We start from the raw sequence: 15,623 nt of genomic DNA on the forward strand, positions 1-15,623 counted from the left end.
TTTTTGGAGTTTGTTGTGAGCCATCTTTAGGGAAGTACTATTATGTATGTAACAACCAATCATATCAACTTTTGGGATGGTTATAAGGATCAGGTGAGTTACTGAAAGCAAAGATCCATCCAAGTTCTTCACTACATAATAACAACCCAGAAAAGAATTTAGGACTATTGATGACAGCATTTGCTTTCATCCCTCATGTAGTTGGACAAATCTCTATAGCTTTGTGCTCTGATAGTACCTTTCCTTGTTCAGTAATAGTTGGAGGACATTTTAATGCTAAAGAGAAGTTGGTTTACAGAGAGAGTGTTGTCTGGATAAAACTCCAGATTATCTTAGCCAAGTGTTTTTCAAGCATTGGCTGTTATTAGGAAACTTGGAGAAGTCAGTAGGGGGCTCTGGGATTTTGTGTTTTACTGAAAAAAAAAATCTATAAACTGCAATAAGTGGTCCCAAGAGGATCAACGGATGTGTGGTTGGTGTAATGGTGGGTTAACTGGCTCCCTATTACACAGTAATCACAGTAGCACACCAGGAAAAATACTGTCTTTCTTTGCAGCCATTGGGACACTTACTAATTCAGTGTGCTCCTCATCATGAATGTTTCCTTTTCCAGAATAAATAATGCATGTAAGACAGGCTACTGTTGGAGCTTATTTTCCAGTTCTGGATAGAATTGTTCAATAGTACATGGTTAGGTCACTAGTACAACTGATTATATGAATTCAGACTTCCGAAGTCAGGAATAAAGTTGAATTTTTCTATTAGAAAAAAAATAGATTCCCTGTGAATAAATGATTGAATAGGGATAATATGAAAAGATTGAGAAGCTGATATTTCAAGTGTGTGCTGCATACATCCCTTATACTTAGTTCGTATTGTGGGAAAGAGGAATCTTGAATTATTTGCTTAGTATTCTGAGGCTGGTGACAAAGAAAGGAGATTGACCTGATACTTCACACCTAAACTCTTTGGATCTTCAGTGGGGGATCTGCCCTCAGCAAGTTGTCATGCTTCTCTTTCATGGGATGACACACATGGTGTGCCCCAGGATGAGGCTCGGCGGCCCCTTGATCTTTCTACTTTCTCCCTAAATGACAGATGTCCAAGGCTATGGTATATTTTGCTTCAATGTTTTCTCTTATAAGACATCTTTATCTGCCTTGAAATCTTAGTTCTTCTGTTTGTCTTAAATGTCTTAACCTTGCAGACTTGAAGATAAATAAATGGCTGTGTATTTATTAAACACAGGAAGAGCAACACTGACTTCTCTAATACGCACAGTCAGAATAGTGCCAGGGCTCGTGGACGTTTAGACAGCTACACAAAGGTTCTCACTTCTCTTAAAAGTCAGAAGGAAAAGTACAATTTTAAATTATTTATTATTTTACAACTAAATACACACAGGTTTTATTTATTTGCTTTTGGATAACTCACTAAGTCTAGCTAACGTTTCCCATATACCATATACGGACAGGGGTGGAGCTAGGGCCATAGACTGGCACTTGGGAAACCTACCTACGCCCATATTCTCCACAAATCACGCCTCTCCTTATTTGGTAACTACTCACTGTCAATTGTTTTTCAGTGTGTGAAGGACCTTGGAAGTCATATACCACGCCTGTGCTCGGGTCCAGTACTGGGGAGAGCAGCTGTGTCTCATCTCCTCCAGCACTCTGCACAGTACTTTCTGGAACTTTGAAAACTAGCTAACAAGTAGAAAATGTCTATGGACAGTGATGGAGACTGAGCTAGGCTTGCTCATAGAACTAGCTTGTGGGTCTTCAGTCTTTACTGATCTTTGGTTCTCTGCGAGAGACACAGCTGAGAACTTCTCTTGGCTTCCATCCTGCTGACTCAAGACGAGGCTGAGGCCTGACTGTCTCTGGTAGAAAATGCCACTGCTGTTCATTGGTGCTTGCTCTCCCAACTCTACTGAGCCTGACTGCTGGTGCGTCCATGAAGTGTCAGCAAATGGAACAAGCTGCCACTGCTAACCTGTGAACTGAACTGCCAATTTCCAGACAACAGTGTCAGGAGTTTCTCCAAAGAACCTTTCTAAACAGATCCACTTCCCTTGTATCCTTTCTTTTCTCCTACCGCTGGTGAATGGTGGGGGTACAAGGGAAGTTAAAGTGATTAAGAACCACCGTTAAAAATAGGTTTTGAAAAATTAATGTTACAGGAAATAACTAGAAAGTTAACTTTGAAGGTTGAAAGTTGTCATTTTTATTTCAAACTGGTTGTAAAGCGCAAATTCTTTATTTTAGTGGATGAACGGGGCCATGAAAGCAAAGGGGTTATGGAACTTACAGTGAGATTCTGAAGGAGCGCCAAGATCTCTGTGTACACGGATAAAAAGTGATCAGCTTTCACACGGGGTCTGCAGTCCTTACATAGAGGAGAGGATTGTATCCTCAGATCTAGACAAATGGGTTCCGAGTAAGGCATGGGTATGGGAGCATAGCATCATAGAGGTTTCAGGGACCACCAGCCATGTGTCCTGGGTGGATGGTTCCATGGTAGGTGGGGACTTTAGAAGATGAGATAGAGTACCTGTTAAGCTTCTATCAGTCTAATATGCCAGGTAATGATCTGGAAAAGTTAGCTTGTGAAAGAGGGCAAGCATCTGAGGCTTAGGACTCAGAGGAAAGCTACTAGGCACAATATGCAACACAACCCCACAGAACAGCTCAGAGGTTGTGCACCAGAGAGAAAAACATGGCCTGGCCATGTCCTCATTACCCTGTACACCAGGCATCCTGGCTAGCCCTGTGTGAGCACAGGGCTGCTGGCTGCAGTAGTGTGAAGCTTGTGCAGGGCAAGTGGTCTCTAGCATCAAGCTTTGAAGAGAGTGAAACCATATAAGCTGCAGGCTTTGTGTTTCATTGCTCAATAATAATAATACACATGACTTAAGACAATGCATAGCAATCTTTTTGAATCTTCATTTTTCGGGAATAGTAGGTCTGGGATTGAACTTGGGGCCCTGTGCACACAAGATAACAAATCTAATACCTAAGTATGTGACTCAGTTCATTTCTTTTCTTTTCTTTCTTTTTTTTTTTTTTCCGAGACAGGGTTTCTCTGTGTAGTCCTGGCTGTCCTGGAACTCATTCTGTAGACCAGGGTGGCCTCAAACTTAGAAATTCGCCTGCCTCTGCCTCCTGAGTTCTGGGATTAAAAGCGTGTGCCACCATGCCTGTCTCTCAGTTCATTTCTTAAGTGTAAATTAGGAAATGGAGTTAGAGATATCCAGAAACCCAGCATGATATCTGCAATGGGTGGAAATATGACACTAGGAAAATCTGTCAGAGATTCATTCAGAGAGGTACATACTAACTACCGTGTGAATGCATGTGACCAATATTTTATAATGCCTTTTCTGTGAAATAAAAAGTATAGGAATGGTTACTATGGCAACCTAACAGCATTTGGCATGGTGCTCAGATTCTAAAATTCGGAGCCTCTCAATAGATGAACTCACTGGCCCCTTCAAAATTTCTCTAAAGCTTCCAAATGGAGGCATCTGCCAGGTGTCTTGCTGTAACCTTCTGTATCCTCCACAGACCTAGAGAACTGGCGGTAGATTTAATATGGCTTGTTACCTTTCTTTCTCTGTTCTTTCTTCTCTCATCGCCTTGAGCTCTGAGTTCTCCAAAGGCCATAGGGTAATCTGGCCTCCTACCCTCTAGAGGGAAAGATAATCGTGTGTCTTAGGAACCATGTGATACTAGGTAGGACAGAGGAGCAAAGGCTTGGTTTCCTTCTCAAACTATCTAGGGAACAGCTGAAATGGCTGACACTGCCCACCCTAAGGAAATAGCAGGACTCAGAAGGGGTTTATGAGTTCCTTGATAATAGGAAGTATCATGAGCTTATTGGCAAGCGTTTAGATTAATTTAGTTTCAGAAAGAAGGCAATACATGTGTGTCTAGTATGTAAAGGATTTGATTAATGGGCATCTAGGAAATTATTCCTTGACAGCTCACCCCACTGTGTGCAGATTCAATTGCTTTTTCAACAGAGATATTTCTCTTTGTCTCACTTTCATCTCCTGAGAGAACCAAGCTTGAAAAAAAATGAAGTATGTCCTAGCAAAGATTTTGAAAGAGTGTCTCCTGGAGGCTTTTAGGATTTGTTTGCTGATACAAAGCCTAAATGAGGGCCTCAGAATAATACTTTGATATCTAGACCACAGGGCTACAACGCCCTATCACATTGCCTTTTTAGGTTACTTCCTGTCTGCCCCAGGATTCAAAGTCCCGCTCATTTTGCATGCATACTATGCTTTGCTATGTAATACATAGAGGAAGTACACAGAAAACTTGAGTAAAGCTGAGATGCTTTGATCTTTCAGAGGGAATTCTACACCAGCCTTTGAGATGCCATGTTGACTCTGACAAGCAGAACAGACGAGATAATGCAATCTAAATGGCTAGTTGTCGGAAATGAAGAGATTGGATTTCAGTCTAACTGTCTGTTGCTTCCTTGGACCACTGAGCATATAAGACAGGCATAGGGAGTATGCTTTCCTGCCACAAACAGTTGGCCCTTGCTGACCAACTAAACCTGAGTCAGATTCTTCTCCAAAGGTTAAGGTATCTAAAGACAGCCTCCTCAGTCCATCTATATTCTCAAGGTTGACTTCCGGCAGGTCAACAAATATGCACCGGATCCGGGCTATTTCTCTACATAAGAGCATGCAAATAGAAAACTTACTTGGCTCTGTGATTTATAGACAAACAGGATATAACCTGATTTGGGATGATAATTCATAAAACCTTTGCATAGAATAAAACCAAATGACTGTTAAATGTCAGAGACTCTAGGTGAAAGGTTCATGAGGATTTCTTATATTGGTTTTAAATTCTTCATTAGGTTTGATATGTTTTAAAAACAAACAGAAGTATTTTAGCCTAAACAAGCACAAGTAAGAAAAGAAGGGAAATTTAATTTTTACTGTGATATAGAACAGTGTTCAGAAGGATACAGTTGTGTGTCACCACGAAGGAACATAAATAACTATTTAAATGTATGGCCCTGTAACTGTTTAGAAATTCTATGGATAACCAACCAAAGAGCGAGCTAGTATGGGCTGGACCTAGGCCCTTCATACATATGTCTCAGATGTACAGCTTGGTCTTCATGTCTGTCCTCAACTGGAGCAGGGGCTGTCACTGAATCTGTTGCCTGTCTGTGGATCCTGTGCCCCTTGTCTGGCCTCAGTGGGAGTAAATGCACCTAGCCCTGCAGATACTGTAGTACCAGGGTGGGGTCATACACAGGGTTCTCGCCCTTCTCAGAGGAGAAGGGGAGGGAAGAGTGAAAGGAGAAGCTGTGGGAGGGGGAACTGGGAGGAGAGGGGGCAGGTATTGAGATGGAAAGTGAATTAATGAATTAATGATTAAAAAGCGAAAAAAGATTCTATGGATAGTTATGTACCAACCCAAATGTAGTGGTTGGCTACAGGGATGGAAATTAAGGTCCAAAAAAAGAACAAGATTTCTCCAAGCACCAAAATTTCCATTTTAATTTTTAATCACCTTTATTCAATCATCCTGTTTGTTTGTCCATAAACAGTTTATAATGTATTTTTTGCCCTGACCAAAGGTGGCAGAACTCAGAACCTTCTTTGTCTCGTTCTGGCCAGTGCCACCCATGTTCAGATCTAAACCCAGTGATTGTCTCTCTCACTGAAGCATCTTCTGATTTTGTCTAGCATAGTTAGCGATTCCGGGTGTAGCCTTCATAGATGTAACTGTGTTTTGTTTGAGTGTCTGCCAGCCTCACATCATCAATAGAATGCAGAGCAGGGCTATGTAAAGGTACAATTTCAATTTCATTGTCATATTAATATGTAAGCATTTGGCTTTTCCAGCAGTCTTAGTACCTAGCTCAAGATATATAATAAGTTTCATCTGTGAAGGATGGCTGATGAAGAACAGTACAACAAGCCTGTTGGTGTTGGTGCTGGAAACCACTATGCAACTTTGAAAGTTCTTATGGACTTTTGAAACATGACTAGACTAAACGAACTGCAAGAAATATCTTCCAGCATTCTTCCACACAAGCTGATTAAGAGGTACAAAATACTTAAGAGGAGACAAATTGATGACTAGGAGACCCCACATAGACATACACAGAGGCAGAGAACCACCCTATCCATTGTTAATTATGTGGCCCTCTTCAAGTTCTTGAGCTATTTCGAACCTCAGTATCCTACCATCTACCAGAGCACCTAACACAGCAGCCAAAGTTTCCAGCAATATCAGACAAGATAATGACTGCAAATCATGTCAGACAGAGCCTGCCTCAAAGCAATGTTTATTAACCATCAGCCAGTTATTATTAAAATGGCTCTTTTGCATGTTGTGAGTTAAATACAGCAAAGCATTGGTACTTTGGTGTAAGCTTATCCTTTAGACTGGCGTTCATCGAGGTAAGATACTCTGCTTACCCCATAAGAGCATCATGCAGTCTTTCTTGAATCAGGAAATAGCGGTTACATTATCCATAGTGAGGAGTTGCAGTATATAGTCAACAAGTGAATGGAATGTCTGTTTATGATTTCAGTGACACGGGCTTCAGACAGATACTTGGCCTCCTTCTCCACGGTGGCCTACATCCCAAAATAGGAAATGTGCATTCTCAGACAGCCTCAGCAGGCTCAGAGGACACAGCAGCAGGCTGCCAGCATTTAGAGCTGTCAGCGACAATTCAGAGCCTGGTGGATTTGGCAACACAGGTGAGGTGCCCTCCAAGCAGCTTTCTGGAATTGACTTCTATGCAAATGAGAAATAATGGGGTGACCTGTGACCTGCAGCCCCTGCTGATTGCTCCTCCACTGGGTGTGAGCGCTCTTGAAGGTCTCTCCAGTAAAGGACACTTCTCTAAGACTTTCATTTGCAAGCACCAGTGCCTTATTAAGTACCCAGCAGGGTTGCAGGGCTGACAGCTATCCTACAGCCTCCTGGGGAATTTCTCTGCTGAACTGAGAATCATACCTAAGTTACAGATAGGTTAGGGGTGCAAGAAAAAGCTCCAGGGGACCTCCTGAGAGGTTAGTCTAAGAGGTGTTCCTATGAACCCTGACAGTCTCTACCGTGATCTGAAAGTCTCTCCTCCATTCCCTTTCCACTCAGATTTGAGTGCATCGTGCAGATCTACTTGGCTGCAAGCTTCATTTAGAGAGGGCACATGTCTTTTTTTCATCCCTCCCCATGTTTGTGGCAGACCACAGGGACACAATCAGGAAACTAAAATCCGTACATGTTACAAGTCAATGTAAAAGAAATGGACAGGGTTAGAGTCATCTGAGCCACCAAAGTGAAGAACTAAGTCTTGCCTAAATCTTGCTTATCTTGTTTTGTTCCTAACAAGCTGTTTTCTCCCCTGAGACATAAAAGCCCTTTCCTTAAAATCAGAACACTGTCCTGAAAAGTCCAAGAGTCTATTCTACTATTCTATCTATGTCATGTTTTGCTTTGTGTGTGTGTGTGTGTGTGTGTGTGTGTGTGTGTGTGTGGTGTTGGTGGTTGTTATTTTTAATTTAAATACAGGTTTGTGGGTAGCAGTCTCCTTGGTCTCAATGGTCTTGGCTGGAACCATGAGAATATTTTGCTTCCTTGCCTTAGATAAAAGACATGCAAAGTTCTCAAAGAAAAAGGTGGTTTTAATTCCTAGGTGGGAAAACAGGTTTCCTAGAAGTGCTTTCTATTTAGCTTTTGACTCTGCTTCATTGCTACCTCACTTCCCTCCCACCCACCCTCTAGAAAAATAGGAAATGTCATTAGTACACCCTATGAAGTGCTGATTCAGAGACCTGATGAAATGAAGAGACCAAGCTGCCTTGACAGAAACAAGATGATTAGTATTCACAGGCACAACCACCTTAGAGACACAAGTCATCTGCCCAGCCAGGCATTAGAGCAGAGCAGTGCAGAATATGCCAACATGGGAGCAGCCCATCCCAGCCTTGCAAGTTCCCAATCACGCTGGTGTTTTGCAGAGAGGTGCAGCTTTCCTTCATGTATTGTTGGGTTGTTTGTGTATCTGTTTGCTTAGTGACTGTTAACCAGAGCATGGGAAAAAAGTTTGACAACTTCTCAAATGGAAATTCTCTCCCAAAACAGACTCTCATTAATATATGAAACTCAAAGATCTAGGAAATCTCCAAAGACTTATATATTATACCCAGAGAGGCTAGATGGCTGTCTTTTTAACAATAGTGTCTGAGGGCTGAAGAAGCAGCTCTGGGTGGAGCAAATGTTTTTGCCCATAATTTAGCAGATTTATCCAGAGATAAGACAAGAGCGGGACTGGTAAAAAACACAGTTATAGACAATCCACAAATACAAACTAAAAAACTAAGTTGGCACATAATAGCATTGGAATATCCTACATGGTCAAGTTTCCTCATTTAAATTTTTTGAATTATAATAGTAGCTGCAGCTTAAAGCAAGAATTAAGGCAGTGATATCTTTAATGACAGCATTCTTTCATTCTTTGGACACAGTACAAGAATACAATGGCATGGCAGCTCTCTGATCTTAGTAAGGTCTTCTCTCTCTCTCTCTCTCTCTCTCTCTCTCTCTCTCTCTGTGTGTGTGTGTGTGTGTGTGTGTATGCTTGAAATCTCAACATCTTCTGTTAAAAATGTACCAAAGAACTCTATTTTATTTGTCTACTAAATAATTATCGCATGCATACTCTGGGTCAGAGAATGCTTGAAACTAGGAACATGATAGTCCCTAAAAGAACCATGACCCCAAAAACCTGGAGCTGGAAAGGTAGCCAATTAAGCACCCTGCTGTGTTTGAAAGAGGAAATGTCCCTCACAGGATCTCTGTTTTAACACTTGTCATTCAGGAGATGGTGCTATTTTAAGAAGTGTCCATGTTTTCAGAGCCTGTGGCTTAGCTGGCAGAAGTCAGTTGTTTGGGCATGTCTTGAAGGTTATGTCTCTTTCTAGTTTGGTCCAGAGCTGTTGTTTCTTATCTGCCTACAATGCAAGGAGCTCTGTCATATATCTGTGCTGCTCTGAATCTGCTCCACACCCTATCTTTCCCACCACAGTGAACTCAGTTTCCTAAAACAATGAGCTAGAAGGAATCTTTCTTCCTGTGAGTTGTTGCTGTTTGATCACAGAGATGAGAAAACTGGTTAACCTACTGACAATTAAACCTAATGTGAAAATTACTGTGGATGATGTAATCCCTGGCCACTGAAATATTGTCTAGCAAACAACCATGACTTGATCTTGGGGAATAAAAACTCAAAGCAAACAAGCAAACAAATCTTTTTAGCAATAAAGAGGTTTAAGTTAAGATGTAAAAAGAAGATTGATGCTATTGTTTGAGGAAAACAAGCCTATATCGTAATGGGTAGCTCATAGGGGAATATATAATAAAGGTTGGGTGTTCAGAAAGAGCAGCTGATGTGAGTCTGGTCAGTAGAATGTAGATTTCTTATTAAAGGATTCTGAAAGTCTCTTAAGCAACTCATAACTAATTCATATCTCTATCTTTAAAAGGGATGAATCAGAAGAGTAACATGATAGACGGACTTGGAGACATTTCTCAAGGTATATATGAAAGATAGAACTCTTTGTAGCTGATGAGAGGGGAAAAAAGGCATGAAGACCAATATTTGCCTTGCATTGGATAGTGTCTGTTGGAATAGATGAACCAAAAGCAATTGAAGAATAACTGAAAACAGGATGTATAGGAATATACTAGACTCAGTTACTGCAAAGGATAAAGGACTGACAGACACAAGGGATTCCTCTTATATTTCTAGTCTGACTAAAGAGTTGAGCTCCCACTGAACTTTTGGATATAGGACACAGTGAAGGTTTAGAGGAAAAATAGGCTATATGTGTTTGTCCTGCACACATGTAACACCTAGAACTTTGTACATATATACAATGGACACGGACATTTGGATAGACAGATCTAGAATCGCAGATATTAACAAGTAGTGCCAAAAGAATTAATGTTAACATATTTTTTTAATCTGAAAGCCAGGTGTGGGTGGTGCACACTTTCAATCCCAACACTCAGAAGACAGCAGATGGTGGATCTTTGTAAATTCAATGACAATCTGGTCTAATAGTGAGTTTCAGGCCAGTCAGGTTACACAGTGAGACCATCTCTAAAACTCAGATTTTTATCTAGGGGTGCCAATGACCTGTGGAAATGGTGCCAGTCACCATTGAGTCAATAGAGTGAAGGTAAATGGATGTGAATACTTCTAAATCTTAAGACTCAGTCCAATCACTGTAAATCTTCTAAATCGTAAGACTCAGTCCAATCACTGTATTGTCTAAGGAGAGAGCTCAGTAACTTAAAGTCAGTCAGTGAAGAACAGAGCTGAGCCTAGCATTAAAACCAGATAACCTGGCTCATTATTGAAGCTCCCTGGCTTTTGAGATATAAAAGTTCCTGCGTCCTAGCAATTTCGTTTTCTTGTACAATGCAAGCTACCTTGTTTTTATTTTAAGAATTCCTTTCCAAAGCAAGGAAAAGACAAAAAAAAGAAGTATAGGGATAGCCATAGACTATCAAGATATGTCCTTATCAAAGAATTACCAGCTTTAATCCCTTTCCTTGCTCCCATATCAGATTGCATCAAAACAAAACAAAAACAACCAAACAAACAAAAAACCCCCAAAACCTGATTGTCCTCCCCAGAGGGGCATCAAAAGGTACACAATAAAAAGAAACCAATCAAAACAAGATTGAATTGTCTCCGTAAAGCCAAGAAGACAGGGATTGCTTCCTCCTAAAATGCTACTTTGAATTTGGTGAAATTCCAGATCAAGCCAGATACAAGGACTTTAAATGGTAGGCATAACTGCCATATCTACAAACATAGTAGCATGTGAATCCCTCAGTACCACTGGTCCATCTTACCTTCTTCACCCATTGGATACCTGCTGCCAATTCCTATAACATGCTCCACCCATCTGATTGGTCATTCAATAAATAACAGAACTGAATGTCTTCAAAGGGCCACAAAGCACAGTAATTTCTGAAAAAAAAAAAGTAAAAAAAAAAAAAAAAGAAGCACCATTAGTAATATATATGTCGTGAAAGTTAGTAAAATGATCCACTACTTTATATTGGGTATAGACAATTGCATAAGATAAACTTTTCTCCTTGAAGACAATAGCCTAGGAATACAAATAACATATAAATGAGCTACTGCAATGATATGGAAATTGAGAGGAACTTGTGGATTTAGAATTGCCAGGGTAATGTGACTAGCCACATATGTGTTTGATAACAAAAAGAAAATCTAAGGGAACTCTTCAAATGCTTGTGCTGTGAATGTCACAAGCACCCACTCTAGAAATGACATAACCCCAACAGGGCTGATGGGAAGGATTCAGGGACAATTTTCTAGTAAGCGACAGTCATGCATTTCCTTCTAAAGTGAGTAGGAGAGCTCTCCAGAGCTGGAAGGTCCTCATGGGATGATCCACTCAAGGACAAGGAACAGAAGTGGTTAGCATAGTCGTCCACATTCGACAAGATCAAAGCACAAGGTTGAACACGCTTGTCAGTCTTCCACACGCTTGCATTTCCCCCATCTCAACAACAAAATCTGGATCTTCTACTTGGAGCTGTGTTCTGCCTAGCTACTGGTCTGATGGAGCTTTGTATCTACTGAAATGTCTTCTTAGACATTCCCTAACCCAGAGCAGCTATTCATCTACTAGTTGAATGAATAGAGAAAAATGGATGGAATGTCTAAACAGCTGTGGTCTTTTAAAACTGAGACACAGAACTTAGGAAGGTGCATTCCTAAGACTGCAATCTACAAATGCTCTTGAATGTTCTTCAATTCTAGAATATTTACCTTTGATGATCAACTCGGATTGCTCAGGAACCTTAATCAGAATAGTCATTGACTTTATTAATTGTACGACATTTATTTTAAATCTACTTTTCCATGCTCTATGCATGCATCCTTAACCCTATTATTCTCCTTAATACAGCACCCTCAAACAAAATTAAACAGACAAAACAATATAAATTCTTCACTGAAAGAATTCAGATGAAATTTAAATCTTCTACAATGTGCTTCTAGCATCTTGTCTGAGAGATGGTAGCAACAAGAAAAATAGAATTGTTTTACTGTGTGAGATACTCAGGATGGCATAGATTTGGAAACCCTGGGTTTATCCTGGACATGCATGGAGACATTCACATAACCGGAAGCTGATAGATTAGGCAACTCTAAGGCATATTATAGCTGGGCAGGAAAATTGATGCCAGTAATAAGTCACACATGTAGATCTCAGGACCCAGATATCAGCCGTCCCTGGGAACCAGTAAACTGACAGCAAATGAACCTCAAGGGAGGGACATTTACTAAATAGATCTAAAAAGCAGAGCTTTCATACTAAAATGAATTTTTCTTAAGCCTTCATAACTACTAGTTTCTCTTCCTAAGTTGAGACTTGTATGGGACCCATCAATCATTTCTTCCTTATGATTTCTTTCTCTTGGAATGAGAATGTCTGTCTTCCCTATTCCTCACCCCATTGTATGATGGAAACACATAATTCATTTGGGTCCACAAATTACAGCTACAGGGGATTTGGCTTCAAGATTAACTTTAATTTGGCTCCTCCATGTTTGATATAGATAAAATTTCAATGAGAGGTGGAACTATAAAATTAGTGTTACTCCATCCCCTGCCACCACTTAGGGTTCAGGGAACCCTGAGAAAGACAAGGTAGAAAGATTTTAAGAGCCAGAGAGAATGAGGGCACCAAGGAAACGAGATCTTCTAAAAACAGTATCCATGCACATATGAAGTCACAGAGACTGTGACAGTAAGCACAGGATATACTCAGGTCTGAACCAGATAGGGTTCCAGTCCTGAGAGGTGAAATGGCTCATAGCCCTAATGTTTAACCCAAAAGCCATCTCTAATTGATAATTGCTCACAAAAGAAAAATTGGCTTTCTCCATAGAGTCTCTCTGGGTATACAAACAAATCTTAAGGCCAGCCTCATACCTGGCAGCATGCCCATATGAGTTTCATGGGCATATTTTCTTCTGATTGTCTGTTTTGTTCTATTTCGTTTTATATGTTTTTATTTTATTTACTTATCTTTTTGCCATATGTATTTTAATGAGAGAGAAAGAAAAGGTGTGGATTTGGGTAGGAAGGGAAATAGAAAGGATCTGGGTGGACTTGGAGGAGGGGAACCATAATCAGACTATATTATGTAAAAATCTATTTTCAATAGAAATAAACCAATACTAAATTGGTGTTAAAACGAGTCAGATTTAAAGAGCAGTTCAAATTGAATAATTTTATTTTACATGTGAAAAGGACATGCATATCTTAGGTTGAAAGTTTGTAACACACCCCAAAAAATCAATATGGATTTGAACTCTGGTACCTCCTTTGGGAAAAATTTAGGTGGTTTGACTGGCATCATGAGATTAGCATCCATGTATAAGAGAATATATAGCCTGTCTCTCTTTCTCTTTCCTTCCCTGCCTCCACTGCCATCTCTCTGTATATTCCTATCTCCAACTCTCTCTGTCTTCTGTGTGTATATTCTGTTAGGAAAATTAAAGAAATGAGCAAGGCAAGAGAACAGTCACATCAGGAACCAACGCCACTACTACATTCATCCTGAGTTTCCTGCTTGGAGGCAGGCACTATGTATGCTACTTTGCCCAGAGCAGTCAGCATAGGCAGACATCTAGACAGTCAAATAGAGAAAAAGCACCTTCCTATCTCCATTTGTCCCAGACACCCATGAATGAAGATGCCAATTTTAACTTACTTTCGGGCCTTTACAAACCTTTATGTGATTTTACGTATCTAATTGCAGGACCTGAGAGATTCCAAGTACAGTAGTGTCTGAATGTATTCACACAACTCAGCACTGTGCAAGGTAATTATGCAATATCATTCAATACATTGCTGAATATGACGTTAGTGATTATATGCTAAGAGATTATTAAAATGATATGAGCAGTATGAGAAGGCCATTTTCCCAAACCATGTGATACATTATCTTATGTTAAAGATAACAAAATCGGTATCTCAATGCCCAATTCAGTAGAGTAAGACCACTGCGGAGCATCACAGCCAAGAACAAGACAGACGGGGTCAGAATCTATCAGGAAAATCCTCAGGCACTTATTCCTTCTGTCTTCATTCTCCAGGCTAACAATGCAAACAGTGTACTCTTTGGCTGACACTATTTGTAAAGCATTAACTATTTAATCTATGGAGACCACCACAGAGCCTTCACTTTGACCTGCTTTTTCACCTCCTTGAAGGCTGTTCCATATGAAATGCCTTTCACTCAAGATCAGACTTTTGGAAGAAACAACAATAAAAGTGACACATTATCAAATATTTAGAATTCTGTTAGCTGCAATACATTGTAAGGAGCTAAGATCTCTGTGAAAAGGGTTTTCTTCCAGCTATGACATGTCCCTTGTATAAAAAAGGATAAATATGAATACTTTAAACTCTTGACTTTTTTTTTTGGCAATGTTGCTGGATCTGAGCTGGCTTTCAGTGTTTATGCTACATCTTTTCCCTCTGCACAAGTCTTCTTGCTCATATTTTGTCATTTTGCATACACTCCTAGGCACACTGACCTGGAATGGAGTGGTGCCTTCTGTTCTCCTGAAACCAGCCTTGCTCCCTCCACATCATGCCAGTACTAAACTGTTCCTCTTTCATATCACAAGCCTAGGAGTCAGCAGAGCCCCCTTCCAGTGCAGTCACCTAGTGCTCTAGCATCTCCCTTTGTTGCTATGCATGGCCACCAACATGACTAAAGCTCTTAGGAACACAGACATCAAATGGCACATATTACTTCAGAGAGACAGGGATGATCAGGAACAGGAAGACCTGAGCACTATAGACTAATGGGGAAACACTATACACACACACTAAAATCAAGACTGCTCAGCCAAACATAGATAGGAAGGCAGACAATTTGTATACTCAGGAGTCTGGAACAGAAGATAGTGAATTTGATATAAACTTTGACTTCAACAGGAGACCCTATCTCAAAATATTGATGGGTGGGTGGATGGATGAATGGATGGATGGATGGATGGATGGATGGATGGATGGATGGATGGTTAGATGAATGTCTAAAGTTATAATAGCTTGAGAAAAGCCCAAATGTAAAGATTTGGTTTATACTCAGTCATGACCTTTTCTTTTCCAGATCTCTAGAAGCATGCCACAGCTAATCGATTACCCTGTGTGAATTCTTTTCTGAGACTTTGGGTTCAATTTCTAACATATGTGTTCAGGTTTCTGTGTGTCTTTGTGTACCTGTATGTAGATCATGAATGAGGCAGTACCTGCAGACTCTGGTAAAGGGCATCATATACCTTGGAACTGGAGCTTGAGGGAGTTCCAATTCTTCTGACATGGGTGATGGGAACTGAATACCTGAATTACACAAGTGCAGTAAGGACCCCTAAGTTCTGAATCATTTCTAGTGGAGGTCTTCTTCTAGAATATAATCTCTACCAGGGTAGGTATATGCTTAAAGCTCCTTCAACAGAAAAGTGGTGAAAACCAACCATGTTATATAAACAGAAGAGTGAATAAAAGTATGT

General features: G+C 40.3%; 1 protein-coding gene across 4 annotated transcripts in view; it reads right to left on the reverse strand.

Moving 5' to 3' along the window:
- The window catches only part of Cdh11 (cadherin 11), a 153,399-nt gene that overhangs the window by 77,405 nt on the left and 60,371 nt on the right, over window positions 1-15,623 (reverse strand). For 3 of the 4 annotated variants that reach the window (XM_030243272.1, NM_009866.5, XM_006530624.3), the window contains exon 2: window positions 10,914-11,031. The exons of the other annotated variant lie outside the window; for it this stretch is intronic. The gene's annotated coding sequence lies outside the window, so the exon portion shown is untranslated. The remainder of the gene's footprint in view (window positions 1-10,913; window positions 11,032-15,623) is intronic. 4 annotated transcript variants of the gene reach the window in all.

The sequence above is a fragment of the Mus musculus genome, chromosome 8 (genome assembly GCF_000001635.26).
Source record: "Mus musculus strain C57BL/6J chromosome 8, GRCm38.p6 C57BL/6J".
Lineage (NCBI taxonomy): Eukaryota > Metazoa > Chordata > Mammalia > Rodentia > Muridae > Mus > Mus musculus.